The sequence below is a fragment of the Phyllostomus hastatus genome, unplaced genomic scaffold (assembly GCF_019186645.2).
Source record: "Phyllostomus hastatus isolate PE091 unplaced genomic scaffold, TTU_PhHast_1.1 phas_scaffold_345, whole genome shotgun sequence".
Taxonomy (NCBI): domain Eukaryota; kingdom Metazoa; phylum Chordata; class Mammalia; order Chiroptera; family Phyllostomidae; genus Phyllostomus; species Phyllostomus hastatus.
In genome coordinates, this window is record NW_025334024.1 from 26,077,338 (window position 1) to 26,098,585 (window position 21,248).

Consider the following 21,248-nt stretch of genomic DNA (forward strand, 5'->3'; position numbering starts at 1 on the left):
GAATTTGAGCCCTTTGTGGGCCGTCAATAGGCTTACAATGTGCTGAATTAGCGGGCATATTAATGGACAGATGCCGTGGCCACCATTCTTCAGCCTCAAATCTTCTTATGCAAATGCCCCATGAATTCGGTTCAAAGCGCTGCCTTCAAAATGAGCCCGGCCCCCGCCTCGCCGGAGGGACCCGGGGAGAAAGTGACATGAGAAAAGTTGGGACACTTGTTTTTATAACTGGACATGATCTTGTTATCATAATCTGATACTGGTCACTTGCATGGCCGGCTTGTAGGGTTTTAAACCCTTAACAGAGAAAGAGATAATCTTGGCCTTTGTGGGGCTGTGGACAGAGCCCCGGCGTGCGGGGAAGCCGGCGGGCGGCGAGAAGCGCAGTTCGCGCTTTCTCAAACAGAACTTCTCAGGATAAAAAGCTTTTATCCTGAGATAATCACCCGGCTGGTTTTCAGTGGGGTGGGGAAGGTTGGCAAAGGGCGGTAAAGGCGAATTAAAAAAAAAAAATGAGAAGAACCGATTTCTCCAGATTACTCCCCGGTCGGGCTGACTCGGGTCACAGCAGTTGTTGCGTTTCCAAAGCTCCCAGGGTAAACTGAGTCTGTGTGGCCCCCACCTGGCCCTGGAGCAAGGTGACAGAAAGCCAGCTGACATTTCTGGGCCACCAAAACGGGCCAGGTGTTTTTTGTTCTGCGCTTAGATCGTTACGAGGGTCCACTTGTTTCGTATCCCCCAAATAGCTATGAAGCAGCTGCTGCACTGTTATTACCGTCCCCATTTTACAGATGGGCAACATGAGGAAAGAGGTTGGATGAATTGCCGAGGTGCTTAGGAAAAAACGTGCGGCGGCAGGCACCTCAGCTAACTGCGGGGGAAAATGGGAATTGCCTATGAAGGCATATATATATATAAACGACACATATATATATGTCTTTTTGGGGGGAGGGGCCGAAAGAATCACCGCCCCCTCCCTCTCCCCTCACCCCTGTGCGTCTCTGAGCTGGGTAGTGTCACCAGCGTAAGGACACTTGGCCAGTTGGCCTGTACAAGTGTTCTTTGCTCCTTGACATGGTTATACGGTCCATGTGTATTTATAAAGATATTTTAAAGGAGAATGTATATCTAGATCGTAATATGTCTTTGCACCATGGTGCTATAATGGCGTCTGGAGACGAACCCCTTGGCCACGCAGACGTTAGGTTTGCTGAGACAGGGCGTTATAAGCTGAAAGTCGGTTCCGGTGCTCAGCGGGAAGGGCCCGACCGTGTGGCAGCGGCGGCAGCGCCGACAGCGACAGCTGGCATTTCCTAGGGGACCAGCGTGGATTCCCTGAGTGTTATTCACTGAGCGTCGACTCATGTATGTCCCGGGCCCACACCGTGAAGAAGGTGGGCTCAGAGTTTCCATTCTGTCGCTGAGCACACGGAGGCCCAGGTCGGTTCGGTAGTTTGTCCGAGGTCGAGGGAGCTGAGACTTGAGCTCGAGAACTCTGGGTCAGCCCTCGACCACGCTGTTCCTCGCCAGTCAAGGTGTTCCGGCCACCGTGGCGGTGCGGTGGCGACGTTCCCCTTACCTGCCCTGCAAACACGAGTTTTGCTTGGCCTGCACAGCGTCTTAAAAACGGGGACAGACAGCGCATCCGTATCTGCACTTCCAACTTCTTTTGAAAATTTGAAAGTTCTGGCAACACGTGGCCTGCGGCAACCGCAGGCTGGGCGCGCTGTCCAGGCACCCGCTCCACTTTTCCGAAGGCCCTACCCCTCCCTATCGCTCTGCCCCGAGAGTCTTCACCCAAAATTTTAGGGGTCGGGGGCATTTCCAAATTCGGAAGTTTGTAGATTTTAGAGCGGAAACAGAGTGCGTGTACTCTGTCACCTTGTACTCTCCCGTGTGGTCTTCCCTTCCTCCTAACGAACCCACCAACATGCCTGCAGTAAAATGTATGAATAGTCACATTATGTAACGCAAGCGAAGGCCTAACTGACGTGGCCTCTCATTGGGTCCAGCTGGGTTTCGCTGCCAAAGAGGATGCGATCAGGCCGAGTCTGGCCGTGAGTGATTTGCAGCAAACTTGCAGTGGCCAGAGCCTTCTGGACTGGGGGGCTTCGGGTGACAGCTACCCCTGTCTTACCCGCAGGCTGCTTCCCTCGCCTCTGCCCTGCCTGACCCGGCCCCGACTTCTGCTTTGGCAAGGGACGTGCGAGGGACTGTGTGTTTCTAGGCACAAAGGCGTGGAGGAAGGCATGCGTTGGGTGTAGTTCGGGGAAATATTTGTTGGTGAAAGTTTAATGAGGCTGGTTTTCCTTGAAACCATATTGGGGAAAGGGAGCACACTCAGAAAAAACCCTTCGGGGTTAACACAGCGGTGCGCCGCCCCTGTGGTCCTGCCCGTGTCCGCTGTAGCTCGCTTCAGGCTCTAGGTGACTCTAGGTGACAGCCCGTAGGTGACTCTGGAGCAGCCCCTACGTGCCCTGAGACAGCCCTGGGTCTGGACGGGCCCCAGCGCCGAAAGGGCAGCAGAGTTAGCTTTCCCAGACAAGTCACACGGAGCCACGGAGGTCGTGACGGACGCTGTTTACCGTTCCGTCCCGTCTGGGGCCGAAAGGAGACGAGAAACAGACCCCGATTCCTCTTTTATTGTTTTTCTTAGAAAACAGAACTTGCCCTTTAAACAGAGCGTTTTAAAATAGAGAGCAACTCACATCCCGCCCCTGCTGACGGCTTCCCAGTCGTGAACGAAGTGGACGGAGGAACCTGCCCCGGGTTTTGGGTCTCCGAGGCGGCCGCTCCCACAGCGCCCGTTACCACCCCAGGGGAGAGACCCTCCGCGTGCACAGTGTCCCTGTTCGAGCCCTTTAAAGAGGGGAAACTGAGGCATGCCCAGGGGAAGGATTTGCCTTGACCCTTTATCCTGATGTGGCCACGTTTAATTAGGTTTTTCTTTTCTTTTCTTTTCTTTTCTTTTCTTTTCTTTTCTTTTCTTTTCTTTTCTTTTCTTTTCTTTTCTTTCCTTCCTTCCTTCCTTCCTTCCTTCCTTCCCACTGAAGGAAACCTCAACTCAAGTCAGTATCTTCTTCAAAAGATTCCCACAGTAAGAAGGATACAAGTAAAGCATTTATGAGTGCAGATCAAGTGGTACTGACGGATGGCTTCCGTCTGAACACACTGGTGCATGTTCCCTGGAAGACAGATAGCTCGTCATGCGTGTCCGGGGCTGCTGTGTCTCTCAGGGACCCCCGGCGCGGAGAGGGGCCGTGGAGACGCTGTGGCTTGGACGGCCATCTCTCCACAAGCACCGTCTGTACTCGGGAGGGGTCTCCACTTCCCCCCGCCCCCGCACCCTGAGTGTTTTCTGGAGGGGAATTGGAGACTGTGGTGGACGTAGCATGGCTTTTCAAATCGAGTTGAGAAGTTCATCAAAATGCCGTTGATCTGCTTTCTGTAGCCTTTCTCCATTAAGTCAAACTTGCGTCTGACCGGTTCTTCATGAAGCAGAGCTCTGGATGGGGCTGTGGTGGTGGCCTCCCGGGCCCGGCATGAGGCTGTGGAGGGCGGGGTGGGGGACAGGCACTGCATGCGGGGGCACTGCGAGACCTGCACAGATGCCACCGCCACCCGCTCCCGGAGACTGAGTGGTTCACACAGGCACCTTCTGACCCGTTGGCGATGTCCCACCGCTAAGTCCGGGTGGGCATCTACTCTGTGTAACGCGGGGTGGGGGAAGCCAGAAAGAAATGTAACCCTTGGTCATCCTGGGGAGGCCGATCGCTAGAAAGTCTCGCCTCTTTCCAACCAGGGCTAACCCACACTGGAGTTCGCTCTGGCTGTCCCCTGGACGCGGAAACCGGGAGAGGACACTGTGCCCGCCGTCTGAGCTCCGTCCGGCAGTAGAATTGGCCAAGCCAGAGCTTTGTTCCCCGCCTGTCATCACAGCAGTGACAATGGTGACAATGATGGCAGCTACTGTATGTCTCTAGACGCTAGGCACACCGATCTTACAGTATGTCGGAGAAAAAGGAGTTAGCCTCTTTCCACTGGTGAGGAAAACAGAGGCTCCAAGAGGCTAGTTCATCGGCACGGGTCTCTAGGTCAAGGTTGGAAACCCAGTCTGTGTGAAAGAAGAATGTTCTGCCACTTGGCTGCCATGACTGAGGATATTTGTTTGTTTGTTTCTTTCTTTCTTTCCCTCTCAAATAAGTTCCCTGTGAGCGGAGAGGTCATTTCTTCTCAGACTGACGTCCCGGAGGGCCTCTCAGTCGGTGTGGTATAATTTTTAGCGACTTGGACAGGAATCACAAGACTAGGGGCAGCTTAAGAGAGACACACACCCGGCCGGAGCCTCAGGGCCAAGTGGGGTCATGAAGGCCGAGTGGGAGACTCCAGAAAGCAGCCCGGGGTCCGAGAAGGGGCCGGAGCCGCGGTCTCCGGGAGACCCCTCTGGCCAGCCCGGGGCTGGGAGGCCTGTGCACACCTGTGGTGGGGGGGAGGGGCCGGGGGCGGGGGAGGCGGCTGGGTGCTGGCGAAGCTGCCGCCCTCGGCTTGGCCTGCGTGTGCTGTGGTTTCTCGGTTTGTCATGGAAACAAAAACACGGCAGGTGGGGTGCCCGGAACTTCTGTCAGACAGCTCAGCGCATGTCGGTAGGCAGTATTTATGTGGGTCCGACGTTCCTCTTGGAGGGAGGGAGAGGGGATGAGACGGAACCGTATTTCTGGAGTTTCCGAAGCGCCAGTGGCTCCTGACGGTGCTCTGGGCAAGCTGCCACCGACACCTCGGGACGCAGCCAGACCCTGTTTTATGCGTTTCCAGGTCCCCCAAAGACATCTTTATTAATGCCCGGCTCCAGAGAGCGGCTCTCAGGGTCAAGTTCTCCGTATCTCTCTGATACATTCTGCAGGCAGGGGGGAGATCCACCGGCACGCAGGCTGCCGAGTTCCTTTGCATTTGTTTCCACGGCTGGAGCTCCCTCCCCCTCCCCCTCCCCCTCCCCCCTTACCCCCGCCCCCCACCTCCTGTATTTGAAGTATGTTGCTCGGCTTCCTATTATCAGGTGACATGTATCGCCCCAGCACGTCAGTATGTCCCGCCCTGCCTACAACACTGTTCTGTAGGATAGACCACCTTCAGCGAAGTCATTCCGGCTGTGAAGGGCAGGGGCCGGGCTTTATTTGTGAGGACGAGAACCCCCCTCTTAAGTGCCTGAAGCAGCAATGAGAATTTTTTTTTTATTGGCTCATGCACCCAAGAAAGTCCTGAGCAGCAGCGGCTCCAGCCCGAATCTGTCCTCAGAGGGTGGGAACGGGATGCGGTCTCTCTCGCTTCTCTGCCCCTCGTGGGCTCGCTGTTCGGGCAGGCTCACGCCTCAGCCTGCGCAGCGGTTTGCAGCGGTTTGTCCAGCCGGCTCACCCACTCCTGCCTCCACGCCGGCCCTTCTCCCCGGAGTCTCTGTTCGGCTCAGACTGGGTCGCGGGCCCAGCTCCGAACCCAGGGTCGAGGGGTTGCTACGTGCTGATCGGCTCCCCCCTAGGTCACCTCTCTCCCCTGCACTTAGGATAGGGAAGGCTCCTCCCCAGCCACGCGGACCGAGAAATGGGGCCAAGGGGATCCTCAAAGACATCTGGAGGCTTGGTTTTAAAAGGAGGAGAACCATTAGCCAAGGTTAACGTGTTGCCACCAAAACTGCCGCGTCTCCAGGCCACTGCCTAGATGAAGGACTTGCAGGCGGCACGCCCGGTCTCAGGGTTCCCAGGACTGGAGGACGGAACGCAGCTGAAGGAAAGAGCGTGGCCCGCCCCTTTCACGGCAGAGGCTCTGGCGCGGGCAAGGACGGCCTCGCTTCAACGCTGTTTTTAATACTTTATTTATTTATTTTTAGAGACTGGAAGGGAGGGAGAAAGAGAGGGAGAGAGAAACATCAATGTGCGGTTGCTGGGGGCCATGGCCTGCAACCCAGGCATGTGCCCTGACTGGGAATCGAACCTGTGACACTTTGGTTCGCAGCCCACGCTCAGTCCACTGAGCTATGCCAGCCAGGGCTTCAACGCCGTTTTTAATCCGCGTCCCAAATGTCCTTCCAGAACATCCCTGCTGGCCACCTTAGCCACCAACTCATGTTCCTCGGAGAAATGAATCAAGTAGGACACTTTGCTGGATTCTTTTTTCTCTGATTTTTTTTTGAAACTTTGTTGCTTTTTCTTTATGTAGCAAGAAAATCTTAATCTGAGTGTGCAAGTGTGCTGTGAAAAATCTAAAATGAAACGCCATACAGGGACAATAATGGTTTGTTCTCCAGGGCACATTTCGTGATATGTAAAGCCATTTTGGGCTGTCACAGCGCAGGAAGGGCTGCTCCTGCTACCTGGTGAGCAGAGGTCGGGGGTCCTGCGAAACGCCCCTCCATGCGGAGAACAGCCCCCAACACAGAACCGCCTGCCCTCGTGTCAGCAGTGCCGAGGGGGAGGAACCCTGACTGTGACCCTCACGCCAGCCCCGTGGGAAAGCGGGACTGGTGACGCCGTCCCCATGTGGCTCAGAGGCTGTATTAACTGGGAAGGTGTCTGGCTCTGAGAAACAGAAATCCAACAGTTTCAAAAAAATATAAATAAACTGTCATTTCTTTTTCTCAAACAACCAGGAATCCAGGGACGGGCAGGAACGGCTGTTTCTGTGTTCAGGGAAGCCACCAGAAACCTCTGTCCCACTTCTGTTCTCTGTCACCCCCGCTGGGCCGGCTTCTGTCCTCGGGTTTGTCACCCGATGGCTGTGAGCGGGGTTCCGGGGCGCCCCAGGTCACGTCCGCTCAAAGCAGGGAGGATGGAGAGAAGGCTCCGCACCAGCCACACCCCGCCCCTGTCGTCGGACAACCGGAAGCTCTCTCAGACCACGGATTTCTCATCGGAGCTTTGCTTACACATCTGTGGTCGGAGCTGAGGCGCATGGTCACCTCTGGCTGCGCAGAAGCTGGGGGCGGGAGGAATTGGTTTTCCCCCTGCACAACGGCAGGCGGCAAAGAAGAGCGAGTAGCAAACAGACATTGACCTGGGCGACCAATGGCGTGCACCAGTGGGTGAAGGACTTGCTCAAGGTCACACAGCCAGCCTAGGACTCGGGGGTCCCGATATCCTGCCCCAGTCTGACTTGGCCAGGGTATGTCAGGCTTTCTGCGATGGCTGTGTTTCCAAAAAGACAGAGGATGAGCCCAGAAAGAGAACGCGCTCTTGAGACATTCCACAAGTTCCGTTCAGCTGACCAGAAATGCGATTTGTCTCCCGACCGCCTCTGTCCCCAGGAATCACGGGCTTCTTCATAACTGCAATCCTGCTACCAGTCATAATAGCAATAACTCAATCCAATAGTCCTGCAAAAGAGCCCCGTGTCTCGGGTCTCGGATATAAGAAGCCCAAAATAACCAAAGTGTAAAATCCTAAACCGATTGCCTCTCTGGAAACTCTCTGGGTAGAAATGAAATATCGAGACAAACAGGTGCTGCTTCCCCGAGCCGTATTCTTCAGTCGCCGCCCATTAGTGGGCGGCAAATTCGATTTAACAGGCCATGACCGGCTTGAAGAAATGCGGAATAGGGGAGTATAGGAAAGAAAGCACAGCGGGCCCCGCACGTAGGAAGGTCATGACTGCGTAACTTTTGTTTCTGCCGTGTGCGCGCGCCACACCGCACTGGAAAATGCGCCTGCATGTTGCCGTGTATACTGTGCGTCCACGCTTTTGTGCACATTATACACGGGATTATTATGCCCGTGGCACGTAATCATTATACCCATGTATAATGCGCATCCTTATTTTCCCTCGAAAATGTGGGCAAAAACGTGCACATTATACACGGCAAAATACAGTATTTCTTCCTGGGTGAGCCACAGCCAGCGAGTTTGAGAAGCAGTGCTCTCCCCTTGTCCAGGAGTGGGAGGACAGACACAGGGAGGGCCGGACACGGCCCTGTCACGTGGGCCAGGCTGGTGCTGCTGCACCGACTTAGGCCATTAACGAATTGTCCTTCTGTCTCCTAATTATCTTGAAAGCCTGGTTGCTGGGGTGTTTGCAGGAGTCTAAACAGCTGCCCCCCCACCCCGTCTCTGTCTCTCGGGCTGAGTGGCCCATCGGCCTGGCCCCTCCGCAAGGCCGCTCTGGTTGATTAGAGTGGCGGCCCTCCCGAGACAGCCCTCGCTGGGGGTGACACTTCCCTGGAGTCTGCCCTCTGGGCACCTCGGGGTGGTGGCGGGGGTGCTCGGCGGCTGGCCTCTGAGTGGGGATGATCTCACCCACACGTGAGGGAGAGAGACATCGGATACTGTCTTCTCCTTTAAAACCCGCCGTTCTGGATTCGAACCCCAAATCTGCCTCGGACTCGAACGGATTTACATGAAAAGGAAGCGAGGTCAGCCCTGGCCACGTGGCTCCACTGGTTGGAGCATCGTACCATACCTCTCAAGGCTGTGGGTTCGATCCCTGGCCAGGGCACACACTCTGGGGGGTTGGGGTGTGTGTCTGGGAGGCCGCCAGCCTCTGTTTCTCCCATGGGTGCCCCTCTGTCCTTCTGTCTGTCTCCTTCCCCCTTCCTCTCTCTCCAGGATCAACAGACGTATCCTCGGGTGAGAACTTTAGAAAGAAGGAAGCCAGTGTAAAAGAGCCCCCACCCCCCATCCTTCTTCTGGCTCTGAGAGCTGCCTCCTGCTCTCCCCCCAGGCACTCTGCTTCTCCCCGTGGGCCTGCCTCACACGAGGCAGAGGGGGGAGGGACGGGCAAGCAGGAAAATCCCCCCGGCCCCCCTTCCCCGGGGCTGCAGGCCCCCCGTGACCGGAAGAACGTCCTTTGGACTCTCAGCCTGGTGTTTTGAGAACAGTGGTCCCGTAGGGCCCCTGCACCCACAAAAGAGGGGTCACCGCAGCCACCTCGCTCTCTCCGCCCAGGACGCTGCAGAACTCCGTTAAATCACCGTGTTCACTTCAGGTCAAGGGGAAACCAGGAAGCAGGTGCCTTGGGCTCTGCTTCGGGCCAAGGAGCTGAGGGGATCCTCTGCCTTCCCATGACCCTCAGTGGCATAACTCAAGGCTACACACCCAAACTCAGATAGGTTAAAAAAAAAGTCAATTGATATATTTATTTCCTATACTTGACCTCATCTTTCCCCACAGCTCCCGTTCTCGTTGATTTCAGTGTCTTCTGGTTTAAGATCATCTCTTGTGGGTAAATACAAAATCTATTCAAAGTTCCTGTCCGAGCTCTTTCCTGGCAGTAATCTCCTTTGTCGTTTCCATTACGGCACCTGGGTCACAGGGAAAGCTCACCTGGCCCCGTGACAGCCAGAGGAAGGGGCTAATGACCCCTGGGTCATTCCCCGGAGCCTCACCAAGGCGTCTTATAGCCCACTGCACGGTGTCCTGGTACCTCGTATTGGCATCTGGTGGTGTGACCCATCCCTTCTGGCCTGAGGGAAATCAGGCTTCCGTCTGCCACGGACTCTAGTTACTAAGTCCACTGCCTGTGGCTGCCTCACTGTAACCCCCAGTTCCCCAGTCTTCCTGGTTCCCTGCTTCCCACTGTCCCTTTAGTGCGGCACATGGGAATCTTGGCATCCCCAACATACCTCGCGCCTGTTCTGGCCAAGCAGGAGCTCCGGCCACATGCCTCTCCACTTTGGCAACATCCTTGGACTCTGCTGTTCCAGGCTGGGCACGGCCACACAGAGTCAACCCCAGGACACTGAAGGGACATCCATGCTTCCTGTTGGGGTGGGAACATTTTGCCACCATGACCCCTGTCCCACCTGGCTCCCACGTGTATAAAGCTCTATATTCATACTTCCGAAGCCAGCTCGTGACGTAGAAAAGGGAGATTTGAAAGCCTCCCCTCCCGCCCTCCAGCAGTGACCACTGTCTCTCCATGCGCTCAGACACTGAGTTGATCAGTGGTCTCTTTGTTTATCTCTTCCTTCCCCTGAAACCCTAGATTCAGAGGTGGGGGAGCCACAGAAAGACGCTTAGCAAGAAGGCGTTGTTGATTTTCACCTATAGGGTATACTGGTAAATTCCTAAAAAAAAAATATGCTTCTTGTTGAAGCTGCGTGACTTTGTGTAGAGGTTCATCTGGCCATTCTCTCTACTTCTATGTGTGTTAGAATTTTTTCCGTAATACAGAGTTTAAAATAAAGAGCTAAAAACGTACATGCCCGTCAGCGTCAGCGACGCCGTCCGCGCGGCCAGGCGGGGAGCTGGGAACGCCGCTCCCCTGCAACCCGGCGGCTGGCAGGGTCCCCCGCTGCCGTTCGGCTAGAAGTCGGCGCCGCCCTGCTCCGAGCCTCTGGGGGCTCCTGCTTCATTCAAATAACAAGAAAAGCCCCTCGTTTCGCCAGATTTAATTTTCAACTTTTATAATTCATTTAAAACTCGTCCGCGGAGCTAATTTATGACGAGGGCGAGGGGGCGCGCTGCCAGTGCATCTGGTGGGCAAAGGCACTGCAGCTGAATCCACGGCCCAGGCAGCTTGCTATAATTGAGTGCAAAAGGGTGGTTTCTCCTCTGGAGTTCAGAGTCCCGGCGTGAGTGGAGAGAGGCGTGGGTGGCCCAGGCTCTCCTTCGAGAGGCAAGGACGCGGGCGTCAGTGCACACGGCAGCAGGATATTAGAGGAGGGTACGTTTGCAGCCAACGCCATCGATCAAAAGCTTGTCAAGGGGCTAAGGACACCCACGATGGCCGCTCTGCACCCAGACACCCCGGGCTTCTCCCCCGGCTGCGGGGGTGGGAGGAGCATCGCCTGGAGCTGGCGTGTGGGCACGGGCTGTGTAGGGCTCGCTGCGTGAGACGAAGCTGGAGAGCGCTCTGAGGTGTCCCCACGAGGCTGGGCGGGGCCAAGGAATTTGAATTCGTTCAATAGCTCAGGGCGTAGCAGGTGTGTGTGTCTACGTGTGTGTAACTATGAACGTGTGTGATTGTGTGGGTATGAAGAAGTGTGTGCGTGTGCATGTGTGTGTCTGTATGCAAATGTGTGAAAATGTGTGTGGGGGTCACTTTTCTGGTCAGCATGCTGATAGCGATGACATACTGGACTGCCGTGTGGCAGTAAGAGGCTATGGTTTCATTAAATATCAAAGAGAACTTTGGGAACGTTCATTCCGTGCCCAACCCCATATCCAGGGCTCAACAAGCATGAGCTCATTTAATCCTCAAGTATCCCAGGAGCCAGAAGGCATTATCTTCATTTAGCCAATAGAGAGGTAGTTGAAGCCCAGAGAGGTACGGTGATTTGCTCAAAGTCGCACAGCTAAGTGGCCATGCAGGGATTTGAACTCCTGACTGTGGAACCCAGGGGCCAGTGCATGGGGCCCTAGTGATTTAATGGGAGTCCGTTGCTCCAGACCTTCCCAAACAGACTCTCAGCCGACCTTCCCAGGTTCATTCTGAGCCCCAGCGGGTCAGAGCAACACCCCCTGCTCCCCACTCCCCCGCCCAGTTCCTCACTGTGCCTCCTGCCTTGGCCAGGGTTTAGACCAAGGGCAGAGTAGCAAACAGTGCCCCACCAGCTGCGGCCCCCCCACGTCTCCTCAAGGCCCTGCTCACAGGGGGGTCCTCCTCCAGCAGGTCTTTTCGGCGTCACACTGCCCCTCTGAATCCACGGTCGAGGTCACTGTCAACTTCCTACTTTGTATTAGAGTCGTTTGCAAGGGGATCTCTGCCCCCCTACTAGACCAAATCTACCACCGTAGATTATTATCATTATTACTGTTTTTAGCTTGCTAATAATGCTACTTGAGGGCTTCCTATGAGTTTGGCACTGTGCTTAGTGCTATATCAGATTTAGTCATGCGGATCGGGGACTGTTACCATCCCCATCTCACAGATGAGGAAATTGAGGCACAGAGAGGTTCAGTCACCAATCCGAGCTCACACAGCTTCTAAATGATGGGCCTCAGGCTCACCCTGAGGTTCTGTCTGGTCCTAAAGTCACTGCATTTCATCACTACTTAGTACGTTCTCTGGAATGTGTTGATGAGTGACAATTTTTTCGAGGATGTTTATACTTCCGAAAAAGACTGAGTCAAGAGAAACATGCTTAACCCAAAGGAATGAATCTAATGGTGGCACTGCAGGCAGTGCGGCTTGGCTTGGGGGCAGAGCTTTGGATGAGAGAGGCCTTTCCAGGGTGTCCCACGCCCAGCTCGCGGGAAGTGGCAGTGTGGCAGGCTGGCTTGGGTCACCCTCTCCCCTTCGGGAGGCCCCTTTGAAATCGGATGTTGTGACAGAAGGGTTATGACACGCTTCCTCTAATGTGGGCCTGGGACAGATTTTTGCCATTAGATTGCATTTAATGTGGCTGTAGTTTTTATAGCCGCGTGCACTGTCCTCGGCTGCCCCCGGCCCCTGGCTCCTCCCGCCCCCGCCTCAGGGCAATGGGCATATGACATAAATCAGCGAGACATTCTCGGGCATCCTCATTCCAGCTTTGAAAAACAGGAGAAGGGAAACGGAGTTTTTGAACCTCGAATGGGGCATTGTGTTTGAGGATGCAGAGAAGGAAGGGGGTGGGGAGAGGGAAGGAGATACCCCCTGGCAGCCCTGGCCAGACTCCCGGCTGCCACAGAATAAGGGTCTGTGCTTCCCCTTCCAAGGTGAGCCTGGGGTCTGCCGTGGAAAGCTCCAGAAACAGCTGTCAGATGAGCACTGCTGACCAGGCCCCTCTGCCCTGTTCTTCTGCTCCGTCTCGGTCTCCCCGCTGCGATGCTATCGGCGTTCCGGGCAGGGTCACTTTTGTTGCTGGGGAGGGGGCAGTTCTGAGCCCTGTAGCGTGTTCAGCCGCCGCCCTGGCCTCTATCCACCAGATGCCAGTAGCAAACCACCCCTCCTGAGTTATGACAACCAAACGCATCTTCAGAAATGGCCAAGTGTCCCCAGGTGGGGGAGGGGCGAGGAGGGGTGAGGGGCGAGGGGTGAGGGCCCGGCAGCAAATCACCCCTGAAGACAACCCCTGTTCGAATCAGAAACCTGAAGAGTGCTAGTCTCCCAAGAAAGAAACAGAGCGAAAGAATGTAGTCTTGACGACCCCTTTTCCAGAAAGACCCAGGGTCCTCACACCTGGGAAAGCCTGCAGATTCTGTTCTGCCCACACTTCCTGAATACCTACTGTGTGCTGAGCACCATAATGCTAGGTGAACAGAGGCTCCAGTTCCTCTTGTGGGTTTGGGGACTTTGGAATGACAGGGGCAGAGCTGTCCTTAAGTAATTCATGCGCAGAAAAATCAGACAAAAAAATAAACAAATGAATAATAATTAAAATAACAATATTGGAGGCACATGGGGCATTTACTAGAAAATCAGTGTTTTTGTAAGCTTGGTCTCCTTTAGGGCTCGCCACCACCCTCGGAAGTGGGCTCTGTCAGGAAAATCAAGGGCCAGATGTGTTAAGGGGCTTGCCAAGGTCCCACGGCAAGTGAGAGAAGGAGCTTGGCCTTGAACCCGGGAGGACTGCACTTGAGAACCTGTGGGAATTTCTTTCTTCCGTCTGTACAAAAGGCCTCGAGGAATAACGTGCAAACAGCCATATACCCGCCACCTAGATTCCACAATTAATATTTTGCTTGGGCTGCATTATCACATATCCACCCTTTATCCACCCACCAATCTGTTTTACTTTTGTGTGTGTGCCTTTCAGAGTAAGCCGCAGACAGCCGTACACTTGATCCCTAAATACATCAGCCTACAGGTCATTCGCTAGGGTGTAATATTTGTACACAGCTTTTTTTTTTGAAGAGAAAGTTTTGCATTCATTACATGCACACATCTTAAGCGTGCCAATACATGAGATTTGACAAATGCACATACTTTTGTCACTCACACCCCCATCAAGATAGAACACGTTACCATCCCTCATGAAAGCTCCCCCCCACCCCCACCCCCCGGCTCTTCCATCAGTTCCGGCCTCTACTCCACAGAAGCAAGTAACTCCTCCAATTTTTTTCTACCACTAATTAATTTAGCCTGCTCCAGAACTTTCAAAAATGGATTCATGCATTAATGATAGCTTTAGTGTAAAGCTTCCACTCAGCATAATGAATTTTGGGAGGTGTCCATGTTATTACATGTATCAATAATTTGTTCCCTCTATGGCTAACTTCCACCTTATGACTATTTCCTGGTTAGTTTGTCCATTCTCCTGCTTCTGAACACCTAGGCTGTTTCCAGATTTGGGACTGCTGTGAATTAATTGGCCATGATGGTTTATAACAGAGAAAAGGCTTCTTGTCTTTTGCTCAAGTCTTTTGATGGACAGATGTTTGTTTTCCTTTTGGGTAAATACCCAGGACCAGAATGCTGGGCCACAGGATTGTTGTATGTTCAACTATGTAAAAAACATGACTTCCCTTTCCCCAAAGTGATTACAATATTTTACATTTCCAACAGTAATGTTTGAGAGGTTCGGTTGTCCTTCATCCTTGCCAACACTTCATGTTGTCAGTCTTTCCAGTTTTAGCCAATCCAGTTAGTATGTAGTGGCAGCTCAATGTGGTTTTAATTTGCATTTTCCTGATGACTGACAATGTTGAATGCTTTTTGGGTGTGTGTGTATGGACATTCATACATTCCCATTTCCTTCGTAAATTATCTGTTCAAATCTTTCCTCCTTAAAAACTATTCAGTTGTTTGTCTATTTAATTTTGAGTTGGAGGAGTTCTTTATATATTTGCAATACCAGTCTTTTGACAGATACGTATCTCTTTGGAGTCTGGTGTTTTAACCATCAGGAGATCAAAGAAAATGATGAGACTTGGGGTGTTCAAACTGTTTATTCTAAAGTAGGAGACACTTCAGGTTGGCCTGAGTCAGATCCCCCTCCCCCTCCCCCTCCCCCACCCCACCCCACTGCTGGGAGGATCACCAAGCTGACAAGTGCCCTGCACACTCCGCAACACATGGGGTGAGAGCATCGAGCTAGGGGAAAGAGAAGGAGAGGACCCAGGGATGGCGCAGGAGAGACGTTGCGTGGAGTCAGGCTCAGAAGGCTGGGTCCCACAGGCAGTGTTCCTTCTCCTGGATGCAGGCTTCTTCTGCGGGAGGGGGGTGGTCAGACTCTTTTACGTTGTGCCCTGTAGACCGAGGTTCTGCGATGGTCATTTCTGCCCCATCCACTAAGCCCTATCGTCATGGCCGATGCTTGTTAACCAATTCTCGCCCACGAACAGTCAGCAAATCTGTAACCTTCCATGTGGCACTGCCAACCATTTTCAAACTAGAGGCTCATTAAACGTTCCAGAGTCTTTAAACACATCACCAGAGTGTTTACAAAGGTCCCAGCGCTGAGCTTTGGGAACTAAAGAGTAAATAAAAGTCCAATTGACTGTCCGCAATTCAACAAATAAATAGCAATCATTTTTATAGGGCCTAGGAATCACCGTTCGAGTACAGATCTGCCCAAAATAAAGTCAGTGCCGTCTGGTTAAATCCCAGAGACGAGAAGCATCAGCAGAGAGCCAACGGGCCACTTTCCTCATCAGCGAAGGCTCCCAGCCCAGCCTCTCCTGGCGTCTGGAGCATTGGTGGTAGCCACGGGTCAGAACCTGAGGGATGCCAGCGCCAGCAGTGATGGTTTCAATCACGATCTCAACAGGCAGGAGCGTGGCCTCCGGACCTGGGCTCGTTTCTGTGGCTGTATCAATACCCTTCGTGATGGCCCAGCTTGGATGCGATGGCTAATGGTCTGCCATGGTGATTACCATTCATTTTGCAATTTTACTTCAATCAGAAGAGTAAGGCTCAAGGGTGTGGCCCTCCCTGCTCCCCAAGGCTGAGGCCTCAATTCACTGGGCCGGGAGCGCCTCGGAAGACACGTGGAACTGATTTTGTGGCCAGACAGCCTAACAGCGGAGGGAGTTACACTAAAGACACTGGCTTCTGTGCCGGCCTGTGTCTCCAGACCGGGTGTGTGGTTTGCAGTGTGGGACCGTCGCTGGGGCCACACTCGGCCGAATGCTCCATCTTCAGCATTTCATTTAATCCTAGCAGCGGCCCTTGGAGGTAACTGTTCTCTTTAGCCTCATTGTGCAAACGAGGAAACTGAGGCACAGAGACTCAGTCAGGGCCCCTGGACATGTCAGTGGCAGAGTCACAGTGTGTCCTCGGCGAGACTGACTCCACAGTCACTACCATGCTTCGGGAACGTGGGACCCAGGCCGTGACAGGAAGCGGCGCATGAGGAGGGGTGTGGGTTGCATGGCAACCTGCTGTGTCTAAAGTGAGCCAGGCAGGCTCTGTCCGGCACATCTAGGCACTATGCGGTGGGCGAGAAGCAAAGGGACATTTATGAAAAACCTAGGCGATTGAATACTTATTACATATATATTAAACAATCTCCAGTGTAAAATGCAAAGGGAAGTCAGAAAACAACATGTGCATTGTGAAAAGAAAAAAATATATCCTGCAGGATGTGTAGTATGGTCGCCTCTTTGCAGCAACAGAGGAGCTGTGTTTATCTGCACGTGCACATGAAGGGACCTGCGGGGAGTCACCGGCTGGGCAGGCACAGAACGGCGCTCCCCACCCCGGCGGGCGGGCAGGCAGACGGCAGGAGGCACTCGCCCCCAGCTCTCTGGAATCACGCTTTGCTCTGACTTTTTTAACAATAAGAATGTATTCGTGTGTTATTTATATAAATTTAAAAAACACGCCTGGACTCAAAGGATAGTAGCAAGTGTTGGCGAGCACATGGCGTGACCTGGACTCGGACAGTACATTGATTGGTGCAGCCGCTTTGGAAGATAGTTCGGTGGTTCCTCAAAGCCGCCGAACACTGAGTCACGGTGTGCCCTCGCGGTTTCACCCAGACACTTGGACGTGCGTGTTCACAGCCGCGTTATTCACAGTAGCCAAAGAAGGGGAAGAAAACCCAAATGTCTATCAGCCGATGGACGGATAAATAAAATGTAGCGTGGCCATGCCGGGAAGAGGGTGGTAACTTAGGCAAAGGGGGTCAAAAAGAACAAAATTCCAGTTATAAAAGAAATAAGTCCGGGGATGTGGGGAACAGCATGGAGACCACAGTGAGCGGTGCCGTATTGTACATTGGAAGGGGGCAGGGAGAGTGGATCTCAGAAGTCCTCATCACAGCAAAAAAAAAAAAAAAAATTGTAACCACGTGAGATGATGGATGTTAACTAGACTTGTGGTGATCATTTCATAACATAAACAAACCGTTTTATATATACTAGCTATGTCATACACCTGAAAGTAATGCAATGTAGTATGTCAATTATACCTTAATTAGTTTTTTTAAAAAAGCACAGCAGGGTCTGCAGGGAAAAGCATATCCTTTTTGTCCCTGGCCAGCCCGTGCTGCCGCCCGGGACGACCATCACTGTCAGGATTGGTCCCTCCAGAGACCTTCATGAAAACAGCGTTTGTTTGTTTGTTTGTTTATAGAGAGAGGGGAAGGAAGGGAGAGGGGGAGTACAACATCAGTGTGTGGTTGCCTCTCACGTGCCCCCCTTGCTGGGGACCTGGCCGCAACCCAGGCACATGCCCCGATTGGGAACTGAACCGGCAACACTTTGGTTTGCAGGCCCGCCCTTAATCCCCTGAGCTGCACCAGCCAGGGCAAAAACCAGTACTTTAAATGTCGGAGGAGTGAGTGCCTTTTGAGGTGGGCTTTTCAAGGTGCCAACACTAACGGGTACTTCAGTTCGTAGAATACGCCCTCTTGGTAAACACCAAATAGCTTTTCAGAGGGGAATAGTCAGACAGCTCCCTTGTCCCGGGGCTGGTCCACGAGGCGAATGGCATTCTGGAACTCGATGAAGAGCTTCACAGCTGGGGCGGGGATACTGGGGAGGAAAGACCACACACACTCTACACGGCCGACGGTTGCTGGGAGTCGGACGCCGACAGGCTGGGTTTGCCTCGGCTCCACCGCCCACCGACTGTGAGCCCGAGTTACGGAACCACGGACCCTCAGCGGCCAGTTGGGCACCGCTTTGCAGGGTTAAGGCCGTAGGATTGGAACGGGCTGGGCTGAGGCGACTGAGACACTCTTCTCAGGAGCAAAGTCCAAAGAGGCGCCCCAAACCTCAGGGATCAAAATTAATATTTTCATGCACAATTTCAAAAAGAAAAAAAAATCAAATTAGCACACGGCCAGGGCCTGGCCACTGGTTTTATACATACAGTTTTATTGGAACTAGAGATGGTTCGTGCAGTACCTCGCGTTTCAGCGTGTGATGGTCAGAATAGTTCCCTCCTCAGTGGGTCATGGAGTGAGGGGCGCTTGTTGAATCTTTGCATCACAGAAAACTTAATTTTAACGTGTTCTCTGGTGACCCTCGTGCCCCCCCGACTCCCATGGTGCACGACAGAAATGGGGGTCCCCCCTCAAGCCATTTGTCAGAGCGGCAGATGAAAATGCGGCAACCGGAAGTTTTCGGCTCCTGGTGGAACATAACCGAATCGCCAGTTCTTTCCGTATCGATAATGCATTACGTGCTGCCACTCGCGCACTGCAGCCCTGGACCCCTCTCTGCCCGTAATGATTTGCAAGCCCACCTCTGTAATGGGCTCCTGATGGCGTCGATCAGCTCCCCTTCCGCATACAATAATATCATCCTGCGATCCGTCTTGGGAGAACTCTTAAAAGCTTTCTCTCATTTTCTCCACTTAACTCATGTATTATCCGAGTTTTTACATTAAATGGCCATTCTTAATATCCCATGACACGGCACCTCTCTTCTGGAGAGGACACCGATCCAGTACTTACCCGATTCCAGAATCCATGCTAATCGAATCACTCCTTCCCACTCCGGCCGAGAGCAGTTCATCGGGTGCGGCGGCATTTAATCTGGGGAAGGAACTTAGGAGGGAGAACAAAAACAATTGAAGCCGCAGTTGGTTAAATGCAAACGTGGCTGATGCAATTTGTTTTTATGAAAAGGAATTAGCAGATATTGAAGTCAAGTCGTGGAAGGGAGGTCAAAAACGCCCAGATTTATGGTCCACCGCACAGCCGACCAGGGTGGGTTTTGCAAAGCCTCACCCGGGGAAGGCTGTGGGTAGACACTGGAGCCTTGAGACGAAGGGAGGAAAAAGGCCACAGCGGGGGGCTTTACATCTTCACTGTGACCCAGTCCTTGAACGACACGGAAACCCAGCCCCCCCACCCTCCTCCCGGCCTCACCCAGGCCGCGCTCCGCTATCCCGGGTCTCTGCTTGCCGGCACCACCTTGAGCAAGAAGCCAGAGACCCCACTGTCAGCGCCTGCTGGAAGCGGCAAACTCTGTCTGATCGTCGGCTCGCCTTCCCTGTAGAATTCAAACAGAAAACGGAAACGTGGAAGCTCAGATCCCTTTAAGGTTTCAAAAGACATCACTGAGCGTTGCCTTGAGCACCCCCCCACCCCACTCCCCGCCCCGGGCTGGGGGTATTTTGAAGAGTCAGAAACCCCCAAACCTGCAGGCTGGTTTCTTCCCTGCACATACAGCCAGCTGCACCTCACTAATGGATCGGGGGCAGGACACGGGAGGCCCATAATGGAGAAGAGCTTCATTTCCCTCCGTGGGTGGCTGGGGCCGGAGAGGAGAGCAGTGAGGGAGACAGAGGGCCGTGGGTCATCCATCCTTTTGACGTGGGCTCCAGCCCTCAGAGTCGTGAATGCGCTTGACTGACCTGCCCGGGATCTGCATGCTGGTGGCCTGAAGAGCAAGCAGTGGAGGTTTGCCCAACACTGGGGCCGAGTAGATCTGAGTTTGAATTTCGTCTCTGCCGCATAATATTCAGTAGCTGTGTGACTGAGGGCAAGTCGCTTGACCTTTCTGAGCCTCAGTTCCCTCGTCGGTATGATGCGGATAACGACATCTACCTTGTAGGGTCGCAGCGAAGACGACAGATGTGATATATGTAACTCGCCTCACACAGTATCTTGCACATAGTAGGTGGTCTACAGAGTGGCAGCCCCATGCCATCCTATGTGGCTCGCGTATCCTAGGTGTCATTGAACAGTCCTTTGTAACTGGGTGGGATGGCGGCAGCTGAAATTTCAAACAGAGAATTGGATTGTAAACGGACTTGTTTATTCCATTTAAAAACAGCAGACAAAGACATTGTGAAAATAAAATTATGGGAGGACTTCCTATCATGGAAGTTGCTTCTTGGCACTTACAAAATTAATCTCTAAAAACTCCGTTTTGTCGTTTTCCGTGGCCGGGGTGTCACTGGCGGGGACCTCGGTAGAGAGACATGCTTTGCCGCCTCCTCTCCCCGACGGTATTTGTTTTATTGTATGCTTGCACGCTGGCTCACTGAGTCTCCAGGCTGTCATCCTCTTGGATGATAAATCCATTTGTTTGGGCAACTTCAGGAGGGAAATTTGCCCAGAAAACTGGCTGGAGCTGGCTTTGGAAAAAGCCAAATTAGGTCTCCAGCAGACTGGGGGCCCTTCCAAATGAGATCCCAGCGGGCAGGCGGCGCGGTTCTGTACAGAGCGCAGGCTTCCCCGGGAGCCCTCGAGCCGCGCCCAACAAAGGCGACCTGGCCGCGGGCCGCAGTGCCGATTGGCAGATACCAGCCTGCATTCCTTTGTCTGCCACCCGGCTTCTTTTCATACCCCGGTCCCACCTCTGAGAAGGGCCCAGCTTAAATGCTGACAAATTTCCCCCTCCATAAGAAATTGCTCCTGCAATTTGTCTTTTTAGCCGAGCTTCTGTGGGCCTGTGTAGCATAAAAAAAATGTTGTCCTTGTCACCTGCCATTTTTCCAGCCAGCCTGACACCCCCCGGGCTTCCTAACAGCTCTCTCTCCAGCAGGCGCTGTCGCTGAGCTCTTAGCTCCACCAAATAATTGAGGTTGTCACATCTCTTGTTCATTGTTTTTTTTTCCAGCCCTGGAAAAATGCAAATATTTCATTGTAGTCATTAATTTTCCCATCCTTTTCTTCAAGCACCGCATCGGTGTGATCTCATGAAAAGGGCTGAAGGCGTGATTGCAGAGGCAGTGGCACCGGGGCCGCTGCCCAGGGTGGGGAGAATCTCATCAGATCAAGTCTCAGGGAGGTCATCAATCACGCCCGCTGACAACCACTTTGCCTTCGTTTGTTACAGATGTGAACATGCTTAATTATTTGTAGTGTAATTAGTTCATGAAATGTCAGGAAATGTCAAACTGTGTTCACAGCACAGATTTTTTTTTTTTCCCTTTCTTTCTTTCTTTTGTGTGCGTGCGTGCGAGTGCGTGCCGCAAAGAGCGGCGGGAGCAAGTGTCAGTGG